General features: G+C 44.7%; 1 protein-coding gene and 1 pseudogene across 50 annotated transcripts in view; both read right to left on the minus strand.

Annotated features, from left to right (window-relative positions):
* TRERF1 (transcriptional regulating factor 1) overlaps positions 1-22,873 on the minus strand; it is a 235,203-nt gene that overhangs the window by 178,345 nt on the left and 33,985 nt on the right. The gene's annotated exons all lie outside the window — the stretch shown is intronic.
* LOC118153184 (small nucleolar RNA U3) lies at positions 16,153-16,232 on the minus strand (annotated as a pseudogene).

Here is a 22,873-nt window from a genome sequence, read left to right on the forward strand (position 1 = left end):
GGATTCTAAGATTAACTGATCTGCAGCCCTGGAAGAAACTTACAAACTAAAATTACACTGAACAGAGAAGGGCGAGAAAGAAAGGAGAGGAAGGAGACAGAGGGCATCGTCGGAGTATGGAGACAAGAAATTAGACGTGTAACTGGGTTGGGACCTCGAGAGGACCCCATCTCATTTGTGAGACAAAACCAATAGCCTCAGGCAATTTCCCCAGAAAGTATTCTCTATACACACCCGTGGTTAGAGGGGTCAAACGACAGGACACTGGCACTGTTGGGATGTAGTCTAGAATGACAATATTACATCATTACTACCAATTATTAATTAAGATTCAAACACTCACCCTACTCCCTGAATGGCTTTCACCTGCCTGACAAAATCCCTTATGGCTCAAGAAATCTTTTGAGAAAATAGATCCAAAATGCCCAATGCCTTTGCCCCAGGAAATGCCACCTCCTATTCAGCCACCACTCCTCACCTCACTCATTCTCATTGTTTCTTTCAGGCTTCATGGACAGCATTCGTTTGTCCAATAAAAACCCCACTCCATTAAACAGAAGGACACCCAGCCAATTGTGCCAGCTCAGAAGCTGGTCTCCATCAGAAATGCACACCCACTGAAGCAAAGTGTGTGACTTGCTAGTTTGGGCAGGTCATAGGTCAGAAGATACCTGCTCTCAGAGAAATAACATATACAGCAAGCATCTGATAAGCCAGCCAAAGACCACCATTACTGAGGAGTGGCACTGTGGAGGGTTCTCCAGAAAGCATGGGCAAAACAGAATATACCTTCCACTCATTGCAGAAAGTCTGAGTGATGTGAGTTAAGATAGCAAAATATTTTCACAAGCATTCCCACCAGTCAGAGCCCAACTCCACTTTGCAATCTGAATCCTATATTATTATTCAGGAATGACTGTTTAGCATCAGTAATTCACAAGAAGAAGGTGATAGATAAGGCAGTAGGATGGGAAGGGCAGGGACCCTGAAGTCAGAGTCCTGAGTTCAAATCCCAGCTCCAGCACTTGCTAGCTGTGTGCCCTTGATGAGATGATGCATGTGGACTGGATAAATGTACACAAAATATTCAATAAATACCAGCCCTCTCCTAATGCCTTCCTTCTATCTCCAACCCAACCCCCAAAGTGAAGCAGGTCTGAGCATTTTGCAAAACCATTATAGGGCAGGTACCATTTAAACCCAGGACAGAATCACCTCTGTGTTTATGCAGTATGATAATAAGGAATCCAGACTGTGGCCATCACATGCCCTTGGTCCTTATTTTCCTAAGCACCTCTCCATAATTTGGCCAATGCCAAAATACTATTCATCCCTCAAAACTCAGATCCAATACCATTTTTGCATCTCTCAACAAAAATTAACACCCCACTTCCACAACTCCATTTGCTTGTGTGCTCATATAGTGCTGACTTTTTTCTCCTTGGTATTACAGTTATGCTTCTGCCCCTCCAACTCTAAAGAAAAGACTCTTCACAAGTGGGATCTTGTCTCTCTCATCCCCCAAACCTTCTGGGCCTGGCACATTGCCTTGTGCATGGCAGATCAAGAAAGATTTTGGATGAATGGACGAATAAATGGATAGATGGATGGATGGGTGGATGGATGGATGAATGCATGGGAAAGGAATCCATTCAAGATTGTCCTGACACCATATAAAATGCATGCTCAAAGCAATTAATTCTGTAGTGAGAGCTCATCTTAAGTAAGCCAAGGAAACTACAAGGAGGAGGTAATGCACTGCTAGAGAGACTATCCCACATGCAACACCAATGCCCTGGGGAGCAGCAGAAATACTGGCCTGGAACCTACACGGTGCAGGCCTGATTCAAGCCCTCAGCCAGGGTGTACTACAATCAATTCACATTCCCTCTCTAGGCGTCAGTTTCTCCATCTCACCTCCTGTCACCTGGAAGACTCACAGAGAGACTTCACCAGATGCAAGGAAGGCAGGCAGCATGGAGAGAAAATGCTACATAGTCCCCAGGGTCCAGGCTTATTTTCTAAATGGTTTTATTGTTTGATGACTTTTAGAAAGAAAACTCCAGAGGGAGAGAAATGAAACAGAATGTACAGAATTTTTTAAAAAATAAAACAAAAATCAGGAGGAAGTATGTCCCTCTCAAAGGTTTCTCATTAAACCAATACTATAGTCAAATTTTAGCAATCAGCCAAAGTTATCATTCCCTTTACAGACAAAAACTTACTAAACCTAAAATAAAGAGAAAGTACAGGCCCTACCACACTAAATTCCACCCCAGAGCTCCCCTGACAGTGAAGTCTAATCTTTCCCCACTACCAAGCAAGGGACCTGGGTTTCTTCAGGTATCTTCTTGCATGAAAGAAAGAGGCACTCCTGAATGGAATCCAGTACCAAATGCCAGCACACTCCCGGGAAAGAACCCAGACCTTGGAGTGGCTGCAGTGCTGAGGTCCTGGGCCAATGCAATCCTGGTGTAGCTTTGTATCTAAAACACTAGGGCAAACAAGTTTTTCCAGTTTTAAGGCTTCGGAAAAGTAACATGCATTGCTACAGTCTGTTCCAGGCCTAATGCTGATTTGAAGTAACCAGAACTTGACCATGGGGACAGAGGGGGAATAGGGAGCAGAGAAGAACTCCAGTGGGTCATTGAGACTAGAACTGTGGCGTTCTAAACATGTCCGGGAGTAACTGGGTGCTCTGGGGACAGAGGCCAGCTTCTCTGCCCTAGTTTCTGATTCCCGTCCATCCCCCATGGTCAGATCCTCTACAGTCTGGTAGTGAATGGAGAACATCACTTTTGGTGCCCACCATTGATCCACACTCTTTCTGTTCTCCAAGAGGGTCCCACAGGACTTCAAGTAGATGGAATTCTAGTATTAGAGCATTGTGGTATTCCAAGAGTCAGTGAGAGGCTATGGAAAGAACATAAATCTTTGGAATCAGGATTGTGTTAGAATCCTGCTTGTCACTCAATGGAATGTACCCGGAAGGAAAGCCTGCTTTCGCTGGATCCAATTATCCTTAAACAGGAGTCACAGGACCTGCATCTTTTGTGTGGAGAAAAATACTCCTGGTTCTGGTCAGAGACCATAACCCTAACCTCAGCCAGCTATACCCTAAATGCAGCACCACTACTACACGAGGGAGAACCAAGCACAGGGGGCTCGTATGGCTCCATGTGATACAATCCAACTGAGAGGTGCGCAGCCCAACACGCAAACACATACCAAGAAGGAGGAGTAAGGCAGCTAGAGAATATCAGATACAACTACCCTGTTCCTGCAGGAGGGGTAGGGGTCACAGTTTCACCCTGTCTCATTGTGAGGGGCTTTCCTTTGGCACTTCATTCATTCACGCTTGCTTGACATTGGCTTGCTTACTGGGGGGATCCCTGGGGACGCAGCTGTAAATAAAACACACACACCCCCACCCACCACCACCAGGGCCCGTGCCCTTAGAAGGGCGGTAAACACTGGCTGAAGGAACAGCAGCATCCTTGTGAGACTGTGGGTTCCGGAAGCAAGGGGGCTCTACTTTAGGAAAGTCACCTCCACCCCACAAAACTAAGGATGGGAGAATATGAGGACTCATGGAGAAGACCTCAGCCATAAAGAATGAGGCAGACATAAAGGGTGTCCAGCCACGGCAACCATCATCCTGAATGTCCCCAAATTCCTAATGTCAAATAGTCCATCACCACCACCCCCATAAACACTGGCTGTGTCCCAGACAGCACCACATTACAGAATCTCAAATAGATGTTCTTGACATCTTGCTCCCAGGGAAGACACAAAATTGTCCAGGAGACCCAAGTCCCAACTAGGGCCTTGGAAAGGACAGAATTCACCACCTCCTCTGCTTCACTGGCCAGAGAAAGGTGGATGGGTGTGAACTGAACTGCAGGGGCCATCCTCACAATGCACCAGAAAAGCACAGTCCTGCCAAAGCAGCTGGGACCAGTCATTCAAGAAGCCCAAGAGGAGGGCACAGGCCACAGAGGGTGGGAAGGGCACATATTCTATGGGGGCCAGCAGCAAATGCCTCCGTGGAGAGGCAGCAACCAGCCAAATGAGTACAGAGGCCAATCTGAGACACTGAGTTAATCACCATAAAAAAAAAACAGGTTGTCAACTACCTGTTACCCAGAAGGAATATCTCAACATCCTTCTTTTCACCAAAGGCCCATTCCACCATCCATGCCCTCAAAAGATTCACAACACTTCTCATCATTACAACTACCACCTTCTCAGCTCTACGATGCTGTAGGCCTATACTAGGTACTTTAAATATCTCATTCAATCCTTAAAACCACCCAATTGAGGAAAATTATCATTATTCCCATTTTACAGATGAGGTAACTGAGGCCAAAAGGCTACATAACTTACCCAGAGCTCCAAAGCACAGACAAGCATACAGATGTACACAAAAAGATTTTACCAGCATTAAAGAAAGAGGCAGACCTCCACCAGATTTGAAACTCCGTGAGACCCCCCCGGCCCTGCCACAGAGCCTGCTTGCAGAGAACCTAGCTCCCAGCTTGGTGCCTGGTGTGTACAGGGCACTCCGTGGGTGCCTCTCCAGCCACTCACTGCTCTCCACACCCTGCCTGACCCTGCCCCACCTGTAAGAGGGAACATGCTGTGCCTGGAAGTCTTGTCTTTTCAGTTCTTCACAACTGAGTTCATCCCCAAAGACTGAAATGCCCCAAGCCCTGTCTACCACTGGAGACAAAATGGAATCTCACAGGTTCACTTCTTGAAAGGAAATGAAAACCATCACCTGCAGGCAGAGAGGAGCCAACTACATTTCTACTTAAGAAAAAAGGTCTCAGGCTTTGAAGCATTGCTCTCAGCAGCCAAAAACGAAGAAATAAGAGTAGGCCCTTTTATTAAAAATTAATATTTTGGGTTGGGCACAGTGGCTCACACCTGTAATCCCAGCACTTTGGGAGGCCAAGGCAGGCAGATCATGAGGTCAGGAGTTCGACACCATCCTGGCTAACATGATGAAACCCAGTCTCTATTAAAAATACAAAAAATTAGCTGGGTGTGGTGGCAGGCGCCTGTAGTCCCAGCTACTCAGGAGGCTGAGGCAGGAGAATTGCTTGAACCTGGGAGGCAGAGGTTGCAGTGAGATTAGATCGTGCCACTGCACTCCAGCCTGGGTGACAAAGCGAGACTCCATCTATTAAAAATGAATATTTTACATTAAAAAAAACAGAAAAACATAAACCTCTAGTCCAGAAGCACGTAAACACCAATTTGCACAGATTTGTTTAGTTGGCTCCAAAGTGTGCCTTCCACTGTTTGGAGACCTAAACTAACTTCCAGTAGTAAACTTAGGAATGAAGAAGTTAAGAGGGCTTTGGACCCTACCCAAGACCTAGGCACTACTTGGAACCACAAAAAGGATTTTATATGTCTTTTTAGACACCTGAGGCTGGGTTGCCTGTATTGCAGAGGGCCCTGTCAGTCGCAACTGGCATGTGTCTGCCGGGCATCCGAAAGCTTTACTGTAAATGGTGACTCATCTATTGCAGCCACCATAGGTACCGCTAATGTAATAAGCCGAAGTTTGTTCCATCCACATGAAAGAGAAATGCTGGGTGCAGGGCTGTGAGTCTGACTCAAACTGAGACCCCTGCTCACCGCCACTCATCAGCATCTAGCTGCAACTCAAACTGCAATTACCCAGCTCTTGGGGACCAAAGGCAGGGAGAAGGGGGGTTTCTAAGGAAGGGTCACATCCATAAACACAGAACTCACTTCTTATAAGTCATTTCTTTTGTTATTGTTGTTTATTTTGTTAGTACCAGATGTCTACCCTTCTGAATTCTCATAAAGTCATTTCTTATCAAGCTCAGTCTCCCTATGTGGTCACTTATTCAACAAATATTTATGGAGCACCTATTACATCAGATACTATGCTGAGTGACAGACACCCAAAGGTGAGCAAAACAAGCATGAATGCTGCCCTCATAGAGATTCTAAGTCCAGACTACCTGCTTTACATATCTTTTCTCATTTAATAGATCCATCTTACAGATGGGAAAACTGAGGCTAGGAGAGGTCAGCGAAGTCACCCAGGGTCACACATGAGTTAAGTGGGAAGCCTGGACTCACACCTGCTTCTGTAGCACCCTGAAGCTGAGGCTCTCAGCCACCAAGTTACTGACAAAGAGAGTGGAGCAAGGTCCAGTCCCTGTTCTGAGGAAGCTCGAGCCTAGTTAAGTCAGGGACAATGAAGAAAGTATTGGGGTGAAAAAAGAAAGTATTGGGGTGCTCTCAGAAAGGGAGAGGCTCATGAGATAGAGACAGCAAACCTCGGCTGGGGTAGATCCTGGACATCTTCCCAAAAAGAAAGGCCATGAAAGTGGGAGGGAAATAAGGCCCAAAAAAGCAGGTAAAAACGAGGCTGGAGCTAGGTTCCCTCCCAAAAATTCATGACCACCTGGAACCTTAGAATGTGATTTTATTTGGCAATAGGGTCTTTGCAGATATAATTAGTTAAGATGAGGTTATACCTAATCCAATGACTGGTGACCTTATTCATAAAAAGAGAAAACAGTGATGCACACCTGCATATGCACACACACTCACGGAGAATGCCACGTGACAACAAAGATAGGGACTGCAGTGATGTTGCCACAGGCCGAGAAACACCCAGGATCGCCAGCAGCCACCAGGAGCCAGGAGAGGGGCATGGAGCAGTTTCTCCCTCTGAGCCCCTGGACAGTACCAACCTTGTCAACACCTTGCTTTGAAACTTCCAGAACTGCGAGAGCAGACATTTCTGTTGCTTTGGGTCATCCGGTCTGCAGTACTTTGTTTCAGCAGCCCTAGAAAGCTAAGACAAGGCATGCTCCAGGCAAGCCGTGCACACTGTGTTAAGGAGTTTGCACTCCACCCTGCAGGTGTGGGGCAGATTGTAAGCAGCAGAATGGGATACATTCCAGGGTGCATTTTGTAACTGGAGCTTATATCCTTCAAATCTACGGCCTCCAGTCCTAGAACTGTTCACGTCCTCCAGGGCTTCATTGTCCACTGTCCATACTTTCCCTGCCCACTTTCTTCTTGCTGGGCTCATCTGCAGTGACAGATTTGAAATTCCATGAGACCCCACCCCCACCCCCAGGCCCTGCCACAGAGCCTGCTTGCAGAGAACCTAGCTCCCAACTTGGTGCCAGGCATGTAGGGGGCACTCCATGGGTGCCTCCCCAGCCACTCACCACTCTGCCCAACCCCACCCCACCTATAAGAGGGAACATGCTGTGCCTGAGAGTCTTGAGTACCAGACTCAAGTACTGGAATCTGTTTGCAGATGGTGCCGGACTCCAGCCAGGACATTCGTCTGAGCAGATGCCTCTACCTGTAGTTCTCATGGGTTTCTCAAGCTCAGTATGTCGAAAGGTAATCTCAGCTCAACATCTTTCACCTTACTTTTGTTGGGCCCCTCCTCATCTTTGCCAGTGGTGCCACCAGGCATCCAGTCCCATGCTAAAAGCTGGGGGTTACTGTAGACTCCCCTCCAAATCCAGGGAACTACAAAATTACCTCTCCATTCTAGTCCCACTGTTTTTTCCTCTCTGGATTTCTGCTGTGGCCACATCATGCATTCCAATCCTCTAAGACTCCTCCTTTTCCCCCCTACCCCCACCCCAATCCAGCCATCTTGAATGCAAAGCCAATGCTGTCTCCAACAAGCACGGCTTTCAGAAAAGCTACCTCCAGCTGTCCCCACTGCACCCAGCCTGCAGGCCTCTGGTGATTCACAGGCCTTAGCCCCGACAGGAGCCCCACCCAACCTCATTTCCTTAACCTCTCACCCCGGCAGGATACTCTCCTCCTGCCTCTGGATCCTACCCTCTAACTGCTCTCTGCACCGATTCCTGCTTCCTATCAGAGCTAAGCAATTGCAGAATCCAAGGCCCTAAGAAGCTAATACCTTAGGGCTGCTGCTTTCTCTTATAGGAAACTCTCACATTGGGTTTTCTTTGTATTCATCAAAAGTAGAGAACGTTTCTCATTTGCAAGACTAAGAGAGTTCCTCTTGCCTAAGGGTGGGACAGGGAGATTGGAGGGTCACTAAAGGTTTTACATATTTAGTCAAAGCTAATATACGCTCCCCCTGGCCCCGCCCCCCCTCACCCCCCACCCCCGCCGTGACAGTCAGCAGATGGGTCAGTTTCCCCAGGGCTGGATAGAGCCCAGAGTTGAAGAGGAGTGTAACAGCAACCACCACTTACAGCTATGCTCCAAAACTTTGGCTATCTTATTTCATCTTCACCATAATCCTACTAAACTGGTTGCTGTTATCACTGCCACTTTATAGACAGAGAAAGTGAGGCATTAACGGGTTAAGTACTCTGACTCAAAGTCTTACAATTGGGAAGGGAAAAGGCAGCAATTAAGGACCATCCCAGCTGTGTTCCAGTGAGGTCACTTACAAGGAAGGGAGGGAATTTGGTTCACACAGCCTAAGATGCGAGGCCCCAGCACACAGGGCTATACTGATGTGTGTGCTCAGGGATGGAGACAGAATTTGAATCTCCTCCTGTGGGATTCTCTAGGCCTCCATTTCCTTATCTGAAAAACAAGAATGATTAGCCCCACCCAGAAGAGTTACTGGGAGGATTTAAATGAGATGAATGTATATTAAATTATAGAGCAAAATGCCTGGCACACAGAAGGTGCTTAATAAAGGTAAGCTGCTTATGCAATTAAAAAAAAGAAAGAAAGAAAGAAAGGTAAGCTGCTTCCAGTTGAAAACAAAAAGGTCCGGTGCGGTGGCTCACACCTGTAATCCCAGCACTTTGGGAGGCCGAGGTGGGCCGATCACCTGAGGTCAGGAGTTCAGGACCGACCTGGGCAACATGGTGAAACCCTGTCTCTACAAAAAGTACAAAAAGTATCCAGGCATGGTGGTGCACATGTGTAGTCCCAGCTACTTGGGAGGCTGAGGTGTGAGGACTGCTTGAGCCTGGGAGGCGGAGGTTGCAGTGAGCTGAGGTCCCACCATTGCACTCCAGCCTGGATGACAGAGCCAGATCTTGTCTCAAAAAAAAAAAAAAAAAAAGGAGGGGACAGAAGAAGATTGAGACAGAGAGAAGCAGGCATAAAGGGAAGCAACTACCTACCCCTGTGGAGTACAGGGAAAGTGTTAGTGACCCACCATGCAACAGAGCCCGTGACACAGAAGCACCATCGTTTCCAAGGGGCATGAGTCTTTTGTGATCACGAAAACAGCAAGAGCAGCAGCTAGTGTGTACAGAAGACTTGGAAAGTTCCAAGCACATTCCAGATACAACTCAGTTCATCCTCCCCATATCCTTAAGAGGTAAGTTAGTCATCCCCATTTTATAGAGGGAAAAACTGAGGCTCAGGAAAGTTGGCTGGCTTGGACATAGTTACGGAGGCTGGAAGCTGTAAAGCTGGGACCTGGCACCCAGGTGACTAACTCCAAGTCCCACATCCTAGCAACTGCTTCCCAAAAATCAGTCAGACCCCCTTCCTGGTTCCTGACCTTCATCTACCCTCTTCATCTCAGAATCTTCTTGCTCTTCACCCTCTTCTCTTCTGCCCCTCTCCTCACTCCGAGGAAGAAGATGAACTCTGGCTGGTGCTCATGACTCTTCTTGTTCAAAGGGCATTGATATGGAGGAAGGACCACAGTGAGAGCATGCAGAGGCCTCTGTCCTGGACCCAAGTTAGCCCAGAAAGAAGCTCACCCCAGTCCCTGAACACCCCAGTTCCCTCAGCTCACACGTTGCTATCAAGCTCCAACGAGGTAACAGGCCTGGGTATGTTCAGTATATCCTAGATGACTGCTCAAATCTACCTAATGTCTTCTGGACTTTTCCCCAACAAATGCCGCCTCTCTCAGACATCCCCCATACTGCATCTTGCCCAGTTATAGACCCTTGCCCTGAGTGGCCCCAGTGCCCCTCTTCTTAAAAACAGCATCCCTAGCCTTGCTGTCTTCTCATGACACTTCTCCTCCTCCCTGACCCCCAGCTCTTGCAGGGATTTGTGTAACCACTCCCTCTGGATGTACAAGCTCCCCAAAGGCAGAGACAATCATCCACATTCCCCATGCAATCCTGCATTGTGTCGTTTTCGGCATGCATCCAGGGGAAACCTTGACAAACAGTAACCGAAAAGCACAAAGATCATTTAAGCATGACATCTTAGGTCATTCTCACAACAAACCAGAGAGACACAGAGGTTATTCCCATTTCACCATGAGGAAACTAGGGCTTACGCTAAGAAGCTCAAGGTCATCTGGCTCCCAAGGAGAGGGGCTCCACACTAGAATTCATTAGATATGCACCAAAGTGTCCTAAACATACCAGATAAGTGGCTGGCCTCCTTTCCTTCCTGCCTTTTCCACAAACCAGTCTTATAAAAAGGTTCAGCTGCATGGTGCATCTAAGTCTGCTCAACAAAATGCTCTCTTTAAGTCTCTATCTTCTCTTAGGCCACACCTCCAGATCTGAAATGGAACGGGAATACATTTCTTTGCTGGAGGCTACAGTTTCTTTTCACCGTTATTCACAGTAGGTCTGCTGGCTGCCCTGGCTGGGTCTGTGTTTGTCTGCCTGCCCATCTCTGTTGTCACGCTAGTCCTGGATCTGCCCCCAAACTACAGACATTCTGCAGAGATGGGACAAAATGAGGGAGTGCCGGCAAGGGCCTTCAGGACTCCATAAAACTGGCTTGACAAAGAGAATGCTTGTTCAGAAGCCAAGAACTCCTGTGATCTAATTTGTGGGTGTCACCATTACCTCCTCTCAGGGTGGAGACCGGGAGCTTAAGAAGAGAGATGTGATATGTCCAAAACCACATTGTGACGTAGTGACTCAAATCCAGCTCCGTGTGGATGGCTTCCTGGGACCATCTCTCCACTGCAACGCGCTTCCTCTTTTTACTACCAGAATTTCCCCCATCCTGTCTTCTTTTAAAAACCTACATTCCATGACATACTAACAATTTTACAGAGAAAAAAAAAACAAATCAAAAGTACATTAAATAAGCCCCATATCTGTCCGGATTCTAATGGACATGTATGCACAGATATGTACCGACTCATCATCAGCACAGGTAAGCGATTCCACATTCTTGTCCCGCGTAACTTTGCTCCATCTGTCTTGTATCAAGTGTTTAAGTTTTCCACTGTATTGGTTTCATAGCATTTACCTAACTATTCTCTAATTATCTGCATTTGGATTATTTCCAGTTTCTTCCCATCTTTTGATAAGTGGCTTTCCTTCCTCTTGGGATTATTTTCTGTGAGACTTACTCCTAAAGTAAAGCACTGGTCAAAAGGTAGGAATAAGGGCACGGCTCCTGTGGCCCATTTATCCAGCACCACGGTGCTCTCCAGAAAACCAGCTCCATGTGCAGCAATGTTGGTGGGTACTATGTTTTCCTATCCACAGGCCTCAACAGTGGATTTTATAAATTTAATCTATTTCTGGCTAAGATGACAAGCCAGCTAGTACTACCTCAGAGCTGGCTTCACTTACATTTCTTTTGTGTTTAGATGGCTAAACATTTTGGCTGGTTGCAGTGCCTCATGCCTATAATTCTAGCACTTTTGGAGGCTGAGGCAGGAGGATCGCTTGTGTCCAGGAGTTCAAGACCAGCCTGGGCAATAGAGCAAGACCCGTCTCTACAAAAAATCAAAAATTATCCAGGCACCATGGTAAGTCCCAACTCCTTGGGAGGCTGAAGCCAAAGGATTGCTTGAGTCCAGAAGGTCGAGGCTGTAATGAGCCATGATTGCACCACTGCACTCTGGCCTGGGTGACAGAGCAAGACCCTGTCACAAAAAAAAAAAAAGGAAAGAAAGTGAAACACCTTTGCATCTCTCTGTTTATGATCCAGGCTTCATACAAAATGATGTGTTCCTCTGCCTGGGTTATTTCACCAACAGTGTCTTAGTATTTGCCTTAAAGAGCATCATCAGTTCTGTGCTTAATTTTGATAACATGTCTTATCCATTGGTTTATTACAACTGTTTCCCTTTTCCATTAACTTCTCATTTTAACTTTTTTTTTCTTTTTCTTTTTCTTTTTTTTTTTGAGACAGAGTCTCACCCTGTTGCCCAAGCTGGAGTGCAATGGCATGATCTCGGCTCACTGCAACCTCTGCCTCCCAGGTCCAAGCAATTCTCCTGTCTCAGCCTCTCAAGTAGCTGGGATTACAGACACATGCCACCACCCCTGGCTAATTTTGTTATTTTTAGTAGAGATGGGGTTTTTCGCCATGTTGGCCAGGCTGGTCTCCAACTTCTGACTTCAGGCCCACCACCTCGGCCTCCCAAAGTGCTGGGATTACAGACATGAGCCACTGCGCCCGGCCATCCTTTAATATGATTTCATAATTTTTACCTTATAGATTTTATTCCTTTGTAGTTAAACACATCTCATTCCATTAATGATCATTTTTATAGAATTTTCAAACACATTTGCTCTCAAGGACAAAAATACCATCTGCTTCCTCTGTGTTTTAAGAGTTTGTAAAACTTTTTAATGCATCTAAAACTTATAACATATGATGTGAGATATAAATCTGAGTTCATTTTCTCCACATTGTTATCTAGTTTGTCCCAAGAGCCATTTGCTGTAAAATTATTTCTTTCACTATTGCCTCTCCAAATTTGTCATATATAAATGTCTTCCAGGCCAGGCACAATGGCTCATGCCTGTAATCCCAACACTTTGGGAAGCTGAAGGGGGTGGATCACTTGAGCCCAAGAATTCAAGACCAGCCCAGGCAACATGGCAAAACCTCGTCTCCACAAAAAGTTAGCTGGGCATGGTGGTGTACACCTGTAGTCCTAGTTCCTCAAGAGGCTGAGGTGGGAAGACTGCCTGAGCCCAGGAAGTTGAGGTGATCACATCACTGCACTCCAACCTGGGTGGAGTGAGACCCGTCTCAAAATGAATACATAAATGTCTTCCATTCATTTAGATCTTCCATTTTCCTTATTTATCCTACTATGGCACAATTTTATAACTACCACTTGCCTGCCTTGTTTACTTAGAGAAGTCCTGCTACTAAACGATTGTCAAAACATCCTTCGATATGCATGTCCACCAATTTTTCCTGATTATTATTATAATTATCATGTTCATCCATTATGAAGTATTTCATTGGAATTTTAACTTTGAAAAGGGCATGAAATCTAGACATAAACTTTGGAATGCTGACCCTTTAATGGTTTAACTTTTGATCAGAAGCAGCCATGTAGGATTTTGTAATTTTCTTTGAATAGAAATTGTGTCATTTGCAAACAGTGATATTTTTATCTCTTCCTTCCCTATACCAATCCCTCTAGTTTCTCTTTGTTCCTATATTGTTATGACAAGCATCTGTTAAACTATGTTAAATAAGAGTAGAGATAATGGACATTTTGGTTTAGTTCCTGTTTTTCAGGGCACACTTCTAGTATTTCCCCACTCTGTATCTGCAGCCCCTGTCTAAGGCTTGCTACATGGTTATACACAAGCAGGCTCTTTATCCTACATAGATAAATCCCCCAACACACCTATTTTTAGTCTTCTGATGCTTTATAATGCATATGTAATTTTTTCCAGTATTTGTCTACATCCACTGAGACCAAACTCATTCATCCTTCAAATATTTGTTGACTGATTATATTTTAGGCACTGTGCTAAGTAATATGTATTCTGATTTTTATGGTTTCTTTCTATTAATATTGGTCTCTCTGTGTTGAATTAGACTTACATTCCTGAGATGAGCCTCACTTGGTAATTTTTCAAGACTTTTTTTGGGACAGGGTCTCACTTTGTCACCCAAGCTGGAGTACTGTGGCATGATCAGGGCTCACAGAATCTCAGCCTCCAGGGCTCAAGTAATCCTCCCACCACGTGATCCCTCCAGAGCAGCTGGGATCACAGGTATGCACCAATATGCCCGGCTAATTTTTTTTTTTTTTTTAACTTTCTGTAGAGATGGGGTCTGACTATGTTGCCTGGTCTAGCCTAGAACTCCTGGGCTCAAACAAGCCTCCCTGTCAGGCTCCCAAAGTGCTGGCATAATAGATGTGAGCCACTGCTCCCGACCTCAAGACTCATTTTTAGAGAGCCCATTCAATGACCATAAAATTCACCTGAAAAATCAATGAAGAATGCTGAGATATCAGCCTCCAAAATCCAAATCAAACATCACCTCCTCCGTAAAGCCTTCCCAAACCTCACCTTTATTTTTTATTTTTGTATCCTCACCTTTCTGAAGTACAGTTTGAGGCTCCACAGCCCCCCACCTCCATTACCATGCTGCTTGATCACAGGTTCTGTAATACCACGTGTCAATCAGTCAATGGCCATGTGTCTGATTCCCTTCAGGACTCAGTGCCCTGAAGACAGAGACATGGGTATATCACCAGGGCTAACTACTATGGTTAGTGGATGGTAGATGCCCAATAAATATTTCCTAATGAGGTCATTCACCTATTTTTTTTTTTGAGATGGAGTCTTGCTCTGTAGCCCAGGCTGGAGTGCAGTGGTGTGATCTCGGCTCACTGTAACCTCCACCTCCCGGGTCCCAGTTCAAGCAATTCTCCTACCTCAGCCTCTCAAGTAGCTGGGATTACAGGCACAAGCCACCATGCCCAGCTAATTTTTGTATTTTTTTAGTAGAGACAGGGGTTTCACCATGTTGGCCAGTCTGTTCTTGAACTCCTGACCTCGTGATCCACCGCAGGTGGATCCCTGTAAATCCCACCAAAGTGCTGGGATTACAGGCATGAGCTACCGTGCCCAGCCCATCTATTTATTTATTCCACTGATGACTTCTGCAGCTGCGTGTTTACATGAAATTGATCTATAATTTCCTTCTTGGGATGAGCCAGACATGGACAAGCCTACCCAGTTCCAAGCACACACAGAGGAGCTGTGGGTCCAGTGGGCAGGTCTCCTGTCTGGAGTGATGCTGCCAATCTCCAGCTGGCTGGGCTCACAGAGACTGTGAGGAAGGGGAAAGCCTAGGACAAAATTATGAATAGTCTCACAAGTGGGCAAAGCTCCATGATGGGGGAAGTCAGGATGGACAACCCTCCGCAACTCAGGCATCAGGACATCTACTGAAGGTTACTAAGGCTCCATCCATCTAGCTGGACTGGGCGACTCCAACCCCTGCGAATAGGACCAGTGATGCTGACTACTTGTTATTAACACACACTGTGCACCAGTTGTATGTTTCCAACAACCCTTTCAGGTATATTCTATTGCTCCTGTCTCATACATAAAGAAACTAAGGCCCGGGAAGGTTAAGTAAGTTATCCAGAGTTACACAGCCAGTAAGTAGAAGAGCTGGAATTCAAACTGATGTCTCCCCGCCACACCTGGTTATCATGAACAAAGGGACAGGGCAGGGTCTCAGTCCCAATTCAGGATCTGGATATCAGGCATGTTAGCAGAATAGGAACCAACACAGAAGCCTCTTAGAAGAACAGAGACTCAGAGAAGGAAATGGGCCAAACGAACAAGGCAGGAGGCCCCGTCATATCAAAGCCAGAACAAGGTCTGAGCCCAGAATCCTGCCAGAAGGGATCTGGGTCTCCATTTCCTCAGACCAGACATGACCATAAGAGCTGAGGGCAGGGCTCGGCTGAAGGAAATAACCCATGGAGCTGCCCTGACCGGAGACAAGGCAGGCAGGGTCTGGATGGGTGTGAACCACTCAGCCCAACAGACCCCAGAGAGAACCAACGTGTAGTCACACAGGCTTTCCCCTACCATGGGCAACACCAGCTGCACTCAGAATAGGAGGATTCTTTGCCTTAGCAACACCATCTATTTGAATTTTTTTTTAATCTTATTATTATTATTTTTTTTTTTTTTGAGGTCGAGTTTCCCTCTTGTTGCCCAGGCTGGAATGCAATGGCATGATGTCAGCTCACTGCAACCTCCACCTCCCGGTTTCAAGCAATTCTCCTGCGTCAGCCTCCCGAGTAGCTGAGCTTACAGGTATGCGCCATCACACCCTGCTCATTTTGAATTTTATTAGAAATGGGGTTTCTCCATGTTGGTCAGGCTGGTCTTGAACTCCTGATCTCAGGTGATCCACCCAACTCAGCCTCCCAAAGTGCTGGGGTTACAGGTGTGAGCCTAAAAAAACTTTTAAAATATTTTCTGGTGCTCTCCATGTTCAGAGAAATTTCTCTAGTAACAAACTATAGAAATGATTCCTGAAAGTACAGCCTGAAATGTTTAAACGCAACATTTAAATCAGGGGTCCTCTGTGTGGTCATAGCAAGTGAGGCTTTAGGAGGCCTGCAGCTCACACAGGCAAAGTAAAATCTAGGAGTTTCAATGTGCATGAATATAGAAGTGGGGCATGTTTCTGGAGAGAAAGTCCATAGCCTCCATCATATCCCCAAAGAAGTCTGTTGGCCACCAACAACGTTAAGAACAACTAACTGATCCAAATGGACCTACGAAGTCAACTCAATGGTGGGGCATGGAGGCTCAGACCTGTAATCCCAGCACTTTGGGAAACTCAGGAAAGAGGATCATTTGAGGCCAGGAGTTCAAGATCAGCCTGGGAAACATGGTGAGATGCCTGTCTCTACCAAAAAAAAAAAACTGTTTTACTTAAAAAAAAAAATTAGCTGGACATGGTGGCCATGTGTCTGTCATCTCAGCTACTAGAGAGGCTGAGGTGGAAGGATCACTTGAACCCAGGAGTTTGAGGCTGTGTGGAGTCTGAAGCAGTGAACTATGGCTGTGCCACTGTACTGCAATCTGGGAGGCAGGGCAAGGCCCTGTGTAAAAATAAATAAAAATTTTAAAAAACGCAGTTAAATAAGTGGAGGCTAGGACAGCAATGCTTAGCCAAAACAGTCAGCTCAGTCCGGGCGCAGTGGCTCACGCCTGTAATCCCAACACTTTGGGAGGCCGAGGCAGGTGGATCATGAGGTCAAGAGATCAAGACCATCCTGGCCAACATGGCGAGACCCCGTCTCTACTAAAAATACAAAACTTAGCCAGGCGTGGTGACATACAACTGTGGTCCCAGCTACTCGGGAGGCTGAGGCAGAAGAATTGCTTGAACCCAGGAGGCAGAGGTTGCAGTGAGCTGAGATTGCGCCACTGCACTCCAGCCTGGCGACAGAGCAAGACTCCATCTCAAAAAAAAAAACAACAACCAAACAAACAAACAGTCAGCTCAACCCACCAAATGTGCCCAAAGAAATTTTGTAGCCACAAACCCTCTTCTACTCTCTCGGACCATTTAGAAAGAATATGGCCACTACTGAAGCCAAAAAAGTGATTGAGTAGGTCAAGGCGTCTCATCTTCACTACTTCAATAGAAGACAGGATGAATTTCATTGCAATAGTTAGAAGTATCATCTTTATAACAGTTGATGGATTCTTGGCTAATATCAGCGGAAGGGCAGGTATCATTTCCTCCACTATCTTGCTCCCCAAAGGTAGGCCCCACCTGGAGCTGGTCAGAAATGCATCTGGGGGGCTGGGTACAGTCGCCTGTAATCCCAACACTTTGGGAGGCTGAGGGGGGCAGATCATGAGGTCAGAGGTTTGAGACCAGTCTGGCCAACATAAAAGAAACCCCGCCTCTACTAAAAATACAAAAAATTAGCCAGGTGTGGTGGTGTGCACCTGAGTCCCAGCTACTCGGGAGGCTGAAGCAGGAGAATCACGTGAACCCAGGAGGCGGAAGTTATAGTGAGCCAAGATTGCGCCATTGCACTCCAGCCCGGTTGACAGTGCAAGACTTTGTCTCAAAAAAAAAAAAAAAAAGGAAAGGAAAAGAAAGAGATGCATATGGGGCCTCACCTGCACTTGCTGGATCAGAATCTACATTTTAACAAGAGCAAAAGAAACTCAAAGACTCAAAGAGATTCATGTGCATCTTGAAGTTTGAGAAGCACTGCTGTGCTTGCATTGGCCAAAATTTATGCAAGAAAAAAATGAAAGATAAGAGAAAAATTAAAAGTGAAAATACAATTAACAAATAAGAATATGAGCAAATGTTGGGCAAGAGAAGGAAAGCCAGATTGGGTGTGGCAGCTCATGCCTGTAATCACAGCACTTCAGGAGGCCAAGGTGGGTTGATCACCTGAGGTCAAGAGTTCGAGACCAGCCTGACCAAGATGGAGAAACCCCGTCTCTACTAAAAATATAAAATTAGCAGGGCATGGTGGTGCGCGCCTGTAATCCCAGCTACTCAGGAGCCTGAGGCAGGAAAATTGCTTGAACCCGGGAGGTAGAGGTTGCAGTGAGCCAAGATCGAGCCACTGCACTCCAGCGTGGGCAACAAGAAAGAAATTTTGTCTCAAAAACAACAACAACAACAACAACAAAGAATGAGAGAGAGAGAAGGAAAGCCAAAAGTGGACCCTTTGGGGGGAAAAATCTCATGAAATTAATAAACCACAGGCCCAATTAATTTCAAAGGAATAAAATGGAAAAGTTAGAAAAGACCCAATAAAAGAGCCATGATGCAAGGAATTTATTTTATGTGCAATCTTCAGATAATAATTTTGAAAGATAAAATCACCAGCATGTTACTTACAAATTTACGAGACACCCAACTGAATGCAAAAGGAGAGACACGAACCGAGTGGCCACAGAAGACAAATCAGAATCAGCGAAAAACAACCAAGGGGAAAGCACCTGGATTTAAAGCATCCTTGGAGAGTCTTTCGATAATGTGTAAAACATCTTTTAGCCACTTAAATATATAGGCAAAACATTCATACTTTTTTTTTAATGCGCCATAAAGCACAGGCCTCCCTCAACATCACTCTGTTCCCAGAGGGCACCTCTGTTACCAGCCTGGTTCACATCTTTCAGGTCTCTTTTGCACAAATAAGTGATTCCAACAAAAATATGATACTACCAAAAATATGACACCATTTTGTATGTTTTCTTTGTCAACCTTAGTGTCATCCTCTACCTGTCACTCTGCAACTTGCTTTTTTCACCCAAAATTACACTTCTGAGATCTAGTCTTATGACTAGTTACTAACTTACTATATTCCTTTTAACCACTCTTGCAGCATTTTCCCAACTTTTTTGACTGAATCACACAGTAAGAACCATGTACGTTTTACATTGTAATCCAGTTCACATTTGTGAATACACAAAACGGAAACAAAAGCTCACCCAATATTCAGCCACATGATGTGCAATGCACTCCATTATCTTCTTTTGTTTCACACAGTGTCAAAACCCACTAAGGTATTTTATTGACCCACTGAAGGTCTGAACAGCCCAGGTTTTATTTAGCCCATCTCCCACTGAGGGATATTTACATTGTTGTCTTCAATTTTCCACAATTACAATAATGTCCAATGAACATTGTACATGTGAGTGTTTCTCTAGGACTGATACCTACTAGTGGAACTGCTGGGTCCTAGGAGATGGGCATTTATAATTTAGATAAATATTGCAAATTGCCTTCCAAAGCTGTATCCATTTATTCTTACCAGCAATGTATAGAAGTAATTTTTCTTTACACTCTCACCAAATCAGTGTATTATTAAATATTTTGATCTCTTCCAATCTGATAGGTTACAAATGCTTTCTTATTGCAGCTGATTTATATTTTTTATGAGGCTTGTGTATCTTTTCATATATTTAAGAGCCACTTATATTTCTTTTCTGTGAATTTCTATCCATGTCCTTTTGCTCATTTTTCAATTAATAACCCTTTTTATTTATTTTTAAAAGCTCTTTGTATATTAAGAAAATTAACTCCTTTTATCATATTTTTCCAAATTATTTTTCTCAGATTATCAAGTATCTTTTAACTTTGTTTATGGTGTTATTCTCATGAAGTGGTTCTCATTTTTTATATTGTCAAATGTATCAGTCTTTATGTTACAGCATCTGGGATTTGTGTCAAACTTCAAAAGATCTCTCTACACCAAGATAATAGAAAAATTCTTCTATGGCTTTTATACTTTCATTCTTTATTTAACTATTTGACCTATATTTGTTAGGCTTATTCTGGTTTAAAGCACAAATTAGGGATCCTGCTCTTTCTTATCTCCCAGATAGCTATCTGGTTGTGAAAATCCATATTTCTCCATACATCTGAAATACTGCCTTTACCACAAAATACACACACATATACACACACCCTTATTTATTTCAGGCTCTCTTTTCTGTCTTATCACTTGTTCAGCCAATTAGTACCGGTTACCTCAGTTATTGTAGTTTTCTAAAATGCTTACTATCTATCAGAGCTAGACCTTTCTTTTTCTTTTTTATGCATGCTAATTTTTCCACATGAACTTAGAACCAGCTTTTCTATGCCAAAAATAATCCTAGTGGTAATTTTATTGTGATCACACTGTACATGTATAGGAAAAGTGACTTTTTTTTTTTTTTTTGAGACAGAGTTTCACTCTTGTTACCCAGGCTGAAGTGCAGTGGCACAATCTCAGCTCACCACAACCTCCGCCTCCTGGATTCAAGCAATTCTCCTGCCTTAGCCTCCCAAATAGCTTGGACTACAGGCTCACGTCGCCATGCCCAGCTAACTTTTGTATTTTTAGTAGAGACGGGGTTTCACCATGTTGACCAGGATGGTCTCAATCTCTTGACCTAGTGATCCATCCACCTCGGCCTCCCAAAGTGCTGGGATTACAGGCATGAGCCACCGAGCCGGCCTGGAAAAGTGACATTTATATAACACTGACTCTTTCTAGCCAAGATTATCTTTCTCTTTAAGTCTTTTATGCCCCTAGGTAGCACTGAAGTTATATATTAATATAATTTTATTAAGCTTATAACTAGATATTTTATCTCTTTTGTTGCTTACACAAGTGGGATTTTTTTTCTTCCATCATATTTTCTAGCTGAATATTTATGGGGGATAACTACTGATTTTTGTGCATTAATTATGCATCGAACTACCTTACTGAATTCTCTTATCTTTTAGTTTTGCCTTTTCCTTCTCAGTTTTATACCTCTTATCTAATTATACCAGCTTATCCCCCCCCAGAATAAGGTTATATAATTATGATTCTTAATCGGGATTTTAATGGGATTGCATCTAGCATTCACCATTTTAATACTAAGCAAAATTTTGTCCACTTGCTTGACAAAAATGTATTTTCCCACGTTGAGGAGATATCCAATTGTTCTTATAGAAGTTTTTATTAGAAACAGATGTCTAATTTTTTATAAACCTTTTCAGCATCTTATTTTCTCCTTAGAGCCTTTAGTACGATGAATTTTTATTAACAGAAATCCTAAAGTTACTTCCTGTTCTGGAGCTCCCGCGACCATGGCGTACTTTCAAAGGGCTACTGGGTTCTAACTATGTTATTAGAATGTCGCATCTTCAGTATTCAAAACAGACCACTTTGTGGCTCTGTGTACACACTTGTTCTTTTGTCACATTTTGGTACACTAGCTTCATAAAAAAAATTTAAGTGTTCTTTCTCTGCTCTAGGACAATGTAAATAGCATTAGAATCACCTGTACCTTCAATATTTGAAAACATTTACCTGTGAAACCATCTGGTCCTGGGACTATTTTAAGGACTAGCTCTTTGATAACTTTCTCCATTTCTTCTATGGTAATTGGTCTGTTTAAATTTTATTCTATTCTGGTGTCTGGGTTTTTTGTTGTTTTTTTTTAAGAACACATACTTTCATGTTATATAAACTATTTCTAAACATAGAAAAAGATCCTACCAGCATCACTATAAGAAGTAAATATAGCCTCCACCCCAAACCTCACCAGGACAACGCCCAGCCAGCCTGGTTCCTAGCTTCTGCACCCCTCCTCCCCGCCCTTTTTAAGGCCTCATCTTTTCTCACCAACAGATTCACAAAAAAAAAGAGAGGACAGACAGGTTTGCAACAAACCAGAAACACACTCCAAAGAGATACGGGGGCTGCCCCCTCCACCCCACTCCAGCACCATCAGGAAACTCACCGTACTTTCTCTTATGTAGCCAAATGGCCCATTCCCTTCTCAGTGGAGGCCCTTCCAATTTCGTCTGGGCTTCTTTTTCTGAGACTTCACCAGCCCCTACCCCATGGCTGAAGCCAGCAGCCCACCCCAGTCTACTCACTCCAAATCCTCTGGCTCCTTTGCACAGTATGAAGGGATCCATGTGTATTCATTCACCAGGAACCCGCCAGAGGCTGGGGTACCTGTTATACAAGGGTCCTGCTCTCTAAACCTGAGTGAAGGGTCAGGACCTGTCCACAATTAACAATAAACCCCCTAGGAAATAGCCCAGAATGACCAGGCAGTAAATAGTGCAGCAGAGAGTGATCCAGGGATGTGGAGAGGAGGAACAACTGGCTGGCCAGGAAAGCCACATCCAGCAACAGACTGAGGGCAAGGGCAAAGGCCAGCATCTGCCCGGGCAGAACAGGAGCCGGATAGCCTGAAACACATGGGCCCCGGAGCCCCAGCAAGAGGTTTGGACATGACACAGCAGACAACCAGAGCCCCTGTGGGCTCCAGGGAGTAACAGGAAGAAAGTGGTGTTTTGGTCACACCCCCCAACAGTCTCTCATGCCAGACTTGCATTCAGAGAAATGGCTAGCTGTGCCAAGAACTCGGTGAGCTGCGGGGGTGTGAATGAACCACAACCCTACGCTGATGCCACAAGTGACAATGAACACACACACACAATTCTAGGCTCTAATGACAGAAAGCAGACTGGAATCATACCACAGCACTAGTGTTTAAATCGTTTATTGCACTACACAATAAAAACCACATTGCCACAAATCTCTAACCTCAGGGGGCATCTGTGCTAGCCCAGCACTTCTCAAATTTAACGTGCACCCAACCACCTGAAGGTCTTGTTAAAACTGCTGATTCTGATATCCCCAACTGTGGATGTG

Source organism: Callithrix jacchus, chromosome 4 (genome assembly GCF_049354715.1).
Source record: "Callithrix jacchus isolate 240 chromosome 4, calJac240_pri, whole genome shotgun sequence".
In the NCBI taxonomy this organism is placed as follows: Eukaryota; Metazoa; Chordata; class Mammalia; order Primates; family Cebidae; genus Callithrix; species Callithrix jacchus.